General features: G+C 38.3%; 1 pseudogene; it reads right to left on the bottom strand.

Annotated features, from left to right (window-relative positions):
- Positions 1–2,442: 2,442 nt before the first annotated feature.
- Positions 2,443–4,309, bottom strand: LOC132658949 (heat shock transcription factor, Y-linked-like; annotated as a pseudogene).
- Positions 4,310–10,321: the final 6,012 nt, after the last annotated feature.

Here is a 10,321-nt window from a genome sequence, read left to right as displayed (position 1 = left end):
CTAGTGCCAGACATCCTGGAAGTCTAGTGGGACTTAGGAAGCGTCAGTTCAGTTCAGTCGCTCAGTCGTGTCTGACTCTTTGCGACGCCATGAATCGCAGCATGCTAAGCCTCCCTGTCCATCACCAACTCCCAGAGTTCATTCAGACTCACATCCATAGAATCAGTGATGACATCCAGCCATCTCATCCTATGTCAAACCCTTCTCCTCCTGCCCCCAATCCTTCCCAGCATCAGAGTATTTTCCAATGAGTCAACTCTTCACATGAGGTGGCCAAAGTCCTGGAGTTTCAGCTTTATCATCATTCCCTCCAAAGAAATCCCAGGGCAGATATCCTTCAGAATGGACTGGTTGGATCTCCTTGCAGTCCAACGGACTCTCAAGAGTCTTCAACACCACAGTTCAAAAGCATCAATTCTTTGGTGCTCATCTTTCTTCACAGTCCAACTCTCACATCCATACATGACCACTAGAAAAACCCAAGACAGCCGGGCATGGTGGAGAGGTCTGACACAATGTGGTCCACTGGAGAAGGGAATGGCAAACCACTTCAGTATTCTTGCCTTGAGAACCCATGAACAGTATGAAAAGGCAAAAGGATAGGATACTGAAATAGGAACTCCTCAGGTCAGTAGGTGCCCAATATGCTACTGGAGATCAGTGGAAAAATAACTCCAGAAAGCATGAAGGGAGGAAGACAAAGCAAAAACAATACCTAGCTGTGGATGTGACTGGTGATAGAAGCAAGGTCCAATGCTGTAAAGAGCAATATTGCATAGGAACCTGGAATATCAGGTCCATGAGTCAAGGCAAATTGGAAGTGGTCGAACAGGAGATGGAAAGAGCGAACGTTGACGTTCTAGGAATCAGTGGACTAAAATGGATTGGAATCGGTTAATTTAATGCAGATGACCATTATATCTAATACTGTTGGCTGGAATCCCTTAGAAGAAATGGAGTAGCCATTATGGTCAGCAAGAGATTCTGAAATACATTAGTTGGGTGTAATCTCAAAAAATGACAGAATGATCTCTGTCTGTTTCCAAGGCAAACCATTTAATATCAACACCCATTGGGTCCTACAATCAGCAAGAGAACTACAGGAAAACATCTACTACTATTTGACTATGCCAAATAATTTGACACAACAAAACGACACACGAAAACAATCAGATAAAAACGTGGAATATTCTTCAAAACACAGGAATGCATGGCTCCCGAGATGTCTTACATCCATGTAAAAATATTAAATATTTATCAACTTGGAAAAATTTCTCAGTAAATAAGAATGGCAAACTATGATAGTAGTGCAGGTTATAGAATGTTGTTGACTAATGTGTAGAGCATTTGATAGGTTATTACGTTTCTTTATTGATAATTCAGTAAGCACTTAAAATGTGTAATTGGCAGGCTCTATATTTCAGCTGATGTGAAAGATATAAAAAGTAAAAAGGGTAGACCCAAAACACATTGAAGACCTGATATCTGTGTTCTCCTTCATAGGAGGACCAACAGAAGTTCCTTCCAACCCCAAGAAAAAGTTAAGACAAAGTTGTGAGAAGGACCTTAGCATGACTGAAAAGAATCTGTGTGATTGTAGCTTAAGAAGTACAGTATAAGAGAAAGATAATGACATCACTAAGGAAAACTTATATCATGCCTTCAAAGAACTTTTTAACCATGCTGACATGCTGCAGTCCCCACCAGCAATTTATTCTGTCTCTGTGGGGACAGATAAGTAACATCAAAACATGCATTTGGAATTATAGGGTAAAATCTTGGTGTCAGGAACTAAAGATATGCCTTAAGGACAGCAGAGCAAAAATAACCCTATAGAATGCCACTTGTAAAGTACCTATATTGTGCTGACCATGGGCCAATCACTGATTATGTCGTGTTATCTTTGTTATCACAGTGATGGTATAAATGTGATCATGATTTTGGACATGCTAAAATATCTATATTTTCAAGAGTGAAATGAATTTATATAAGTGAAAACAATCTGCTGTCAAACCTTTTGAGACTCTACCAGTAACTAATAGAATATAATATGTGAATTCACTAAAGTTCATACTGTGTATTTTCATTTTTCTAATTTTATTTGCCTATCTTCCTTCACTCATATCATCCTAATTTAGACAACCCTTCATTTCATCAGGGATGATTTCAGAAATCACTTTACATCCATTAACTCTTTTCCCTTTGTTCTCTTCTACTTGCTTACAAATATTATATCAGGTGTCACTTACCTAGGATTAATAATGAATGTTTTCTTGAACTGAGGAGTTTATGAAACCATAAAGTAAAATAGCCAGTGATTGAACTAAAGCCACATTTTCCTCTTCTTTGAAAATAGAAAATGAAACTATGAAGATGAACATGAAAATTTATTGTTCAAATACAAGAATTATAGGTATTTGTTGACAGCTCTGAACATAAATTTCAATCTCCTCTAGGCTCCATAATCTGACATGTATTTGAGAGGTCAGTTTTAATTAGCATGGTTTTCATATAGTGATGATTGTTGATGAATTTACTTGAAAGAGAGAAGGCAGATATATGAGCGATTGTTGGCACTGAGAACCATGAGTTGCCTCTCTCATGGAGGTTAGGAAAAGGACTGTCATGGACTGACATATCACTATGCCTGACTGAAAATTTAGAAGGTTCCACCATCAGTCCAGAACAACTGCTCTGTATTGGAGATAAAACGTGGTTCTGAGAAGTAGATGTAGTTGTAGTAGCAAAGTCCTCATTGTGGTCATTTCCTTGAGTGTAGCCGCTATGTGAATGCCAATTAAAAATGTTCTACTTTTTAAAACAGTATGTTGACCTATCACAATCTGGTCTGTTTGTCTAACTGATGTTGCTGATTGGGTAGGTAAGTCACGTGGAGATAGGGTACTTTATTGGTGACAATCTGGCTGGTATTAGGCTTTTGCATGAAAGGCACACTTAAACTTGTGGAGGCTGAACATGCGCTCTCTTCACTAGTTTCTTCCCTGGAAAATCCCATTGATGGGGAAGCCTGGTAGGCTGCAATACATGGGGTGACTAAGAGTCAGACACAACTGAGTGACTTCAGTTTGGATTTTCACTTTCATGCACTGGAGAAGGAAATGGCAACCCACTCCAGTTTTCTTGCCTGGAGAATCCCAGGGATGGCAGAGCCTGGTGGGCTGCCATCTATGGGGTCGCAAGGAATTGAACACGACTGAAGTGACTTAGTAGTAGTAGTAGTAGTAGTAGTAGTAGTAGTAGTAGTTGACACTTGCTTTAACATGCTTCTTGTTATCTTGAACTAATGAAAATATTGGAGACACACTGTTAATCCCAACTTTTCTTTGCATTCTTACTAAAAGTTGGGGATGGCCTCTTTTGAACTTTGGATAATAGCAGGACTGTAACTAAAATCAAAGGATTAAATTATTTAGTTTCTTTATAAACCAAGGTAAAACTGGCAATCAAAGCTAAGCTACAAAAAATGTATTCCTTTAATGACACCCTTTAAACAGCATCAAATAAACACCTCCATTAGTAGTTTTAACAGGTAACATGTTAGAAAGAATATGCTCAACTAAAAATGCATTGCATATATACAGTAAATACAACTTTAAGTAGCTTTGGCACTTGTATCTGGTTTCATGTTGCTAGGAAAGTTTGTTAAACATCCAATATTCTAAACTCCAGCTGTTCTCAACTTCAAAAAATGAAGCGTTTTCAGCAATTTTTTTAATCTCAATGTTAAATTCCATTTTAGCTACATATGTGAACATGCTCTCTAGGTCACATGATTTAATCTTACATATTGACAATAAGTGAAAAATTTGGAATACTTTTTCTAAAAACACAGATGCTGTTTCCTTCTTCCAGAAAGACAGATAGTGAAACAGATCTTTGAAAAGTTTCTTGCTTTTTACTAAATGGTTTCAAATATTCTGAAAGTTGCCTTTCTTTCCAAGACTTCTTTGTTAAATAGGTCTTCATTGATCACTATACATGTGCCTCTCTTATCCCACCAAATAGATTCAAACGGACCACTTGCAAGTATATTCCAAAGTTTTTGTGGAAATTTGAGTGAAGGAAAATAATTAATCTCATCTGTTTCAGAGACAGAATATGTGTAATGTGGCCTTTTGATCACAACTTCCTCAGACAAAGCCTGGAAAGAATATTCTCCGATCATAGGTCTCAAAACCAAGTCCCCATAAATGTATAATCATACAAAAGAAGATTTAATTGATGTTTATAAACCAGTGGATTCATCTTTATGAGCCCCATCTTTGATTTCTGAAGAAATATGTGCCATCTCAGAGAAAACTTTCTTCAGATACTTTTCTCTTTTGTCTGGTTTTACACAGAGCACCTTCAAACGTTTCTTGGCTGGCCTACAGAGAGAAACTCTCTAGACTATCACAGGGAACCTCAAATAAAAAAGGAGTGACATCACAAAATCACTGGTCTCCTAGCAATTGAAGGTTACCTGTGACATCACAAAGTCATTAGTCACTAGCAACTGAAGGGTAATGTTCAACCAGTGTTTACTTCAGCAAAAACTTAAAACACAGACTGCTTACAGAAATAGTAACCAAAACAATGAAGCATACAAAGTCTCATTCCTAAGAATTTTTTACATAGAAATATCATCAATAAATTTATTCTGAAATAAAAGTGATTTATCACCCTTTTATACACACATTCTTAATATCAAGTACTGTTCCCCAAGCAAACTTGGTCTACTGGCTTCTGTGCAATAATTTCTATGAACTGATTGTGGGTTTCAGTGAAAGCAAATATTTATTGTAGGACAGAGCAAGGTGTCTTAGCAGCTGGTGCTTCAAAGACCCAAATCCCCAAATACTTTCAGGGGAAGGATTTTAATGACAGAGTGAGGGTGGGACATGGAATCTGTGATCAATATTGGGACTTTCTACTAATGGCCTGTTACTGAGAATATTGGGAGTCCGCATCATCAACTGCCTGATTCCAACTACTCTGTGGTCTATGTACTTAAATTTCAGTCTGGTTGGGGCTTTAGCATCTCTAAAGCTGTTCACAGGGTACTTCTCACAATGTTATCAATGGCCCTTGAGGAGGAACTAAAGACCCTAGAATTTGCTTAATGGCTAAATCATTATTATTCTCTATCACTTGATTATTTTCCTTAGTTTCTGTCTTTTTCTGATTAAAATTACTTTGAACACGAGGAGGTCTACAATCTCCCTCTCTCTCGGTTTCTTACTTTTCAGTCTTAAGAAGGGACTGCTTAGAACAAGGAAGGAAATAAAGTGTTGGACTTCAAGTTCAACCATAAATGTGATAGAAAATCTCAGTTGCAGGTTCTATTACTTTTTCAGGTTTCCCAGCTCTTGGAGTGTTGAGTCAGCAACAAGTTTGGCTATTGCCTGTTAAGATGGAGCATGGAGTTGGAAACATTTCTGAAATCTAAGCTTGGCATCAATATTTTTTGTAACGAAAACATATCTCTATTTTATATAAGATATTTGTGTATCCTTATACACTGTATATATATATATATGTATATATATATATATGTATATATATTTCTATATCTGTTTTTGTCATTAAACTGGACAAACATTTGGAAACTCGTAGATATTTATTAAAAGGAGAGACGTGAGTGATATAAAAGAGTCCTCATATTTTACATGCAACTAAGAAAACATATTTTGAACTGAGTAGACTTTTGAATCATTCTATATTTGGGTTTTAATTGTTTACTTTTCTATTATACCTAACAGGAATTGAAAGCCATTGCACTTTTTTTATACACACACTCATGCACACAAAGTTGTATATATGTAAAAATATAATTTTAGTCAAATTTATTTAGTTGGGCAAAATCATTGGTTGTTCCCAAGATCTTAAATGAGCTGTTTGGCAAGCCCTATATTACTTAATAACTTTCTGGCTGAATCATTCAGATCCTGTTGCTCAAAAGCTTTCTTTTAACCTAGCTCACCTTCCGCTCTTCTTTCTGTAATAAGAGATAGGGCTCATACTTATGAGGACACTTTGAACCCATAAAATCACAACTTTCATTTACTTAGAGATATTGTTCAAAGAACGCTGTTGCTCTCCTCACGTTGGACACAATTTTATTTTAATATAAATTTATTGATTTTAATTTGAGTCTAATTGGTTTACAATATTGTATTGGTTTTGCCATACATCAACATGCATCTGCCACGGGTGTACATGTGATCCCCATTCTGAACCCCTTTGCTACCTCCCGCTTCATACCATCCCTCCTGGTTATCCCAGTGCACCAGCCCCATGCATCCTGTCTCATGCATAGAACCTGGAATGGCGATTTGTTTGATATATATTATACATGTCTCAATGCCATTCTCCCAAATCATTCCACCCTCGCCCTCTCCCAGAGTCCAAAAGACTGTTCTATACATTTGTGTCTCTTTTGCTGTTTCACATACAGGGTTATTGTTACCATCTTTCTAAAATCCACATATATGCCTTAGTTTACCCTATTGGTGTATTTCTTTCAGGCTAACTTCACTCTGTTTAACAGGCTTTCAGCCATCTCATTAGAACTGATTGAAATGCATTCTTTTTAATGTCTGAGTAATACTCCATTGTGTATATGTACCACAGCTTTCTTATCCATCTGTATGCCGACATGCTGATGGACATCTAGGTTGCTTCCATGTCCTAGATATTAGAAACAGTGCTGTTACGAACACTGGTGTACACGTGTCTCTTTCAATTCTGGTTTCCTCAGTTTGTATGGCCAGCAGTGGAATTGCTGGGCATATGGCAGTTCTATTTATAGGGTGTTTATTTTTATTTTATTTTTTTCTTAAGTATCTCCACAGTGTTCTCCATAGTGGTGGTACTAGTTTGAATTCCCACCAACAGTGTAACAGGGTTCCCTTTTCTCCACATCCTCCCCAGCATTTATTGCTTGTAGACATTTGGATAGCAGCCATTCTGACTGGCATGAAATGGTACCTCATTGTGTGTGTGTGTGTGTGTGTGTGTGTGTGTGCGTGTGTGTGTGTGTGTGTGTGTGTGCGTGTGTGTTTCTCATTGTGGTTTTGACTTTCATTTCTCCAGTAATTAGTGATGTTGACCATCTTTTCATGTGTTTGTTAGCCATCTATATGTCTTCTTTGGAGAAATATCTGTTTAGTCCTTTGGCCAATTTTTCCATTGGGTCATTTATTTAATTATAATTGAGCTTCAGGTGTTGCTTGTATATTTTTGAGATAAATTCTTTGTCAGTTGCTTCAGTTCAGTTCAGTTCAGTCGCTCAGTCATGTACAACTCTTTGCAATCTCATGAGATGCAATATGCCAGGCCTCCCTGTCCATCATGAACTCCCGGAGTTCACACAGGCTCACATGTATTGAGTTGGTGATGCCATCTGGCCATCTCATCCTCTGTCATACCCTTCTCCTCCTGCTCCCAATCCCTCCAAGCATCAGCGTTTTTCCAATGAGACAAGTCTTCGCATGAGGTGAACAAAGTACTGGAGCTTCAGCTTTAGCATCATTCCTTCCAAAGAACACTCAGGACTGATCTCCTTTAGAATGGACTGGTTGGATCTCCTTGAGGTCCAAGGGACCGTCAAGAGTCTTCTCCAGCACCACATTTCAAAAGCATCAGTTCTTCGGTGCTCAGCTTTCTTCACAGTTCTACATTCACATCCATACATGACCACTGGAAAAAGCTTGACTAGACAAAGTTTTGTTGGCAAAGTAATGTCTCTGCTTTTGATTATGCTAAGTTGGTCATAACTTTCCTTCAAAGGAGTAAGTGTCTTTTAACTTCATGGCTGTAATATCCATCTGCCATGATTTTGGATCAACCCACGAAAAAATGTCTGACACTCTTTCCCCATCTATTTCCGATGAAGTGATGGGACCAGTTGCCATGATCTTCGTTTTCTGAATGTTAAGCTTTAAGCCAACTTTTTCACTCTCCTCTTTCACTTTAATCAAGAGGCTTTTTAGTTCCTCTTTACTTTCTGCCATATGGGTGGTGTCATCTGGGTATCTGAGGTTATTGATATTTCTCCTGGCAATCTTGATTCTAGCTTGTGCTTCTTGCAGCCCAGCTTTTCTCATGATTTATTCTGCATATAAGTTAAACAAGCAGGGTGACAATATACAGCCTTGATGTCCTCCCTTTCCTATTTGGAACAAGTCTGTTGTTCCATGTACAGTTCTAACTGTTGTTTCCTGACCTGCCTACAGATTTCTCAAGAGGTAGTTGGTTCACATGCTATTATTTTCTTCAGTTCTGAAGCCTGTCTTTTCACCTTGCTTATAGTTTCTTTGTTTGTGTCATCATGAAGTCGCTTAGTTGTGTTCAACTCTTCGTGATCTCACGGACTGTAGCCAACCAGGCTCCTCCAGCCATGGAATTGTCTAAGCAAGAGTACTGGAATGGGTTGTCGTTTCCTTCTTCACCTTTGCTGTGAAGAAGCTTTTAATTTTAATTAAGTCCCATTTGTTTATTTTTGCTTTTATTTCCAATATTCTGGAAGGTGTGTCATAGAGCATTCTGCTGTGATTCATGTCGAAGAATGTTTTGCCTATGTTCTCCTCTTGGTGTTTCATAGTTTCTGGTCTTATGTTTAGATCTTTAATCCATTTTGAGTTTATTTTTATGCATTGTGTTAGAAAGTGTCTAGCTTCATTCTTTTAGCAGTGGTTGACCAGTTTTCCCAGCACCACTTATTGAAGACATTGTCTTTTCTCCATTGTATATTCTTAGCTCTTTGTCAAAGATAAGGTGTCAGTAGGTGCTTGCATTTATCTCTGGGCTTTCCATTTTGTTCCATTGGTCTATATTTCTGTCTTTGTACCAGTACCATACTGTCTTGATGACTGTGGCTTTATAATAGAGCCTGAAGTCAGGTATGTTAATTCCTACAGTTCCATTCTTTTTCTCAAGATTGTTTTAAAAATTCTTTTGTGTGTGTGTGCATGTGTGTGTGTGTGTTTCCTTACAAATTGTGAAATTATTTGTATTAGCTTTGTGAAAAATACCATTGGTAGCTTGATAAACCTTGCATTGAATCTATCAATTGTGTTTGGTAGTGTACTCTGGAGAAGAAAATGGTAACCAACTACAGTGTTCTTGCCTGGAGAATCCCAGGAACGGGGGAGCCTGGTGGGTTACTGTTCATGGGATTGCACAAAGTTGGACACGACTGAAGTGACTTAGCAGTAGTGTAGTCATTTTCAAGATATTTACTCTTCCTATCCACGAGCACAGTATGTTTCTCCATCTGTCAGGATCCTCTTTGATTTCATTCCCAGTGTTTTTTTAGTTTCCTATATATAGGTCTTTTATTTCTTTCATTTCAATTCAGTTCAATCACTCAGTCATGTCTGGCTCTGTGTGAACCCATGAATCGCAGCACGCCAGGCCTCCCCTTCCATCCCCATCTCCCAGAGTTCACTCAGACTCATGTCCATCGAGTCCATGATGCCATCCATCCATCTCATCCTCTGTCGTCCCCTTCTCCTCCTGCCCCCAATCCCTCCCAGCATCAAAGTCTTTTCCAATGAGTCAACTCTTTTCATGAGGTGGTCAAAGTACTGGAGTTTCAGCTTTAGCATCATTCCTTCCAAAGAAAGCCCAGGGCTGATCTCCTTCAGAATGGACTGGTTGGATCCGTTTGCAGTTCAAGGGACTCTCAAGAGTCTTCTCCAACACCACAGTTCAAAGGCATCAATTCTTTGGTGCTCAGCCTTCTTCACAGTTCAAATCTCACATTCATACATGGCCACAGGAAAAATCATAGTCTTAACTAGACTGACTTTAGTTGGCATAGTAAGGTCTCTGCTTTTTAATATGCCATCTATGTTGGTCATAACTTTTCTTCCAAGGAGTAAGCGTCTTTTAATTTCATGACTGCAATCACCATCTGCAATGATTTTGGAGCCCCCCAAAATAAAGTCTGACACTGTTTCCACTGCTTCCCGATATATTTCCCATGAAGTGATGGGACCAGTTGCCATGATCTTCTTTCTCTGAATGTTGAGCTTTAAGCCAGCTTTTTCACTCTACTCTTCCAATTTCATCAAATGGCTTTTTCTCCTCTTCACTTTCTGCCATAAGGGTGGTATCATGTTCAGAGCTGGGGTTATTGATATTTCTCCAGGCAATCTTGATTCCAGCTTGTGTTTCTTCCAGTCCAGCATTTCTCATCATGTGACAATATACAGCCTTGACGTACTCCTTTTCCTATTTGGATATATTCCCAAGTATTTTATTCTTTTCCTTGAAATGGTGAATGGCATTGTTTTCTTAATTTCTCTTTCTATTT

This window comes from Ovis aries, chromosome Y (assembly GCF_016772045.2).
Source record: "Ovis aries strain OAR_USU_Benz2616 breed Rambouillet chromosome Y, ARS-UI_Ramb_v3.0, whole genome shotgun sequence".
Taxonomy (NCBI): Eukaryota; Metazoa; Chordata; class Mammalia; order Artiodactyla; family Bovidae; genus Ovis; species Ovis aries.
Note: the sequence above shows the minus strand (reverse complement) of the source record. Positions and strands in the feature narration are given on the sequence as shown.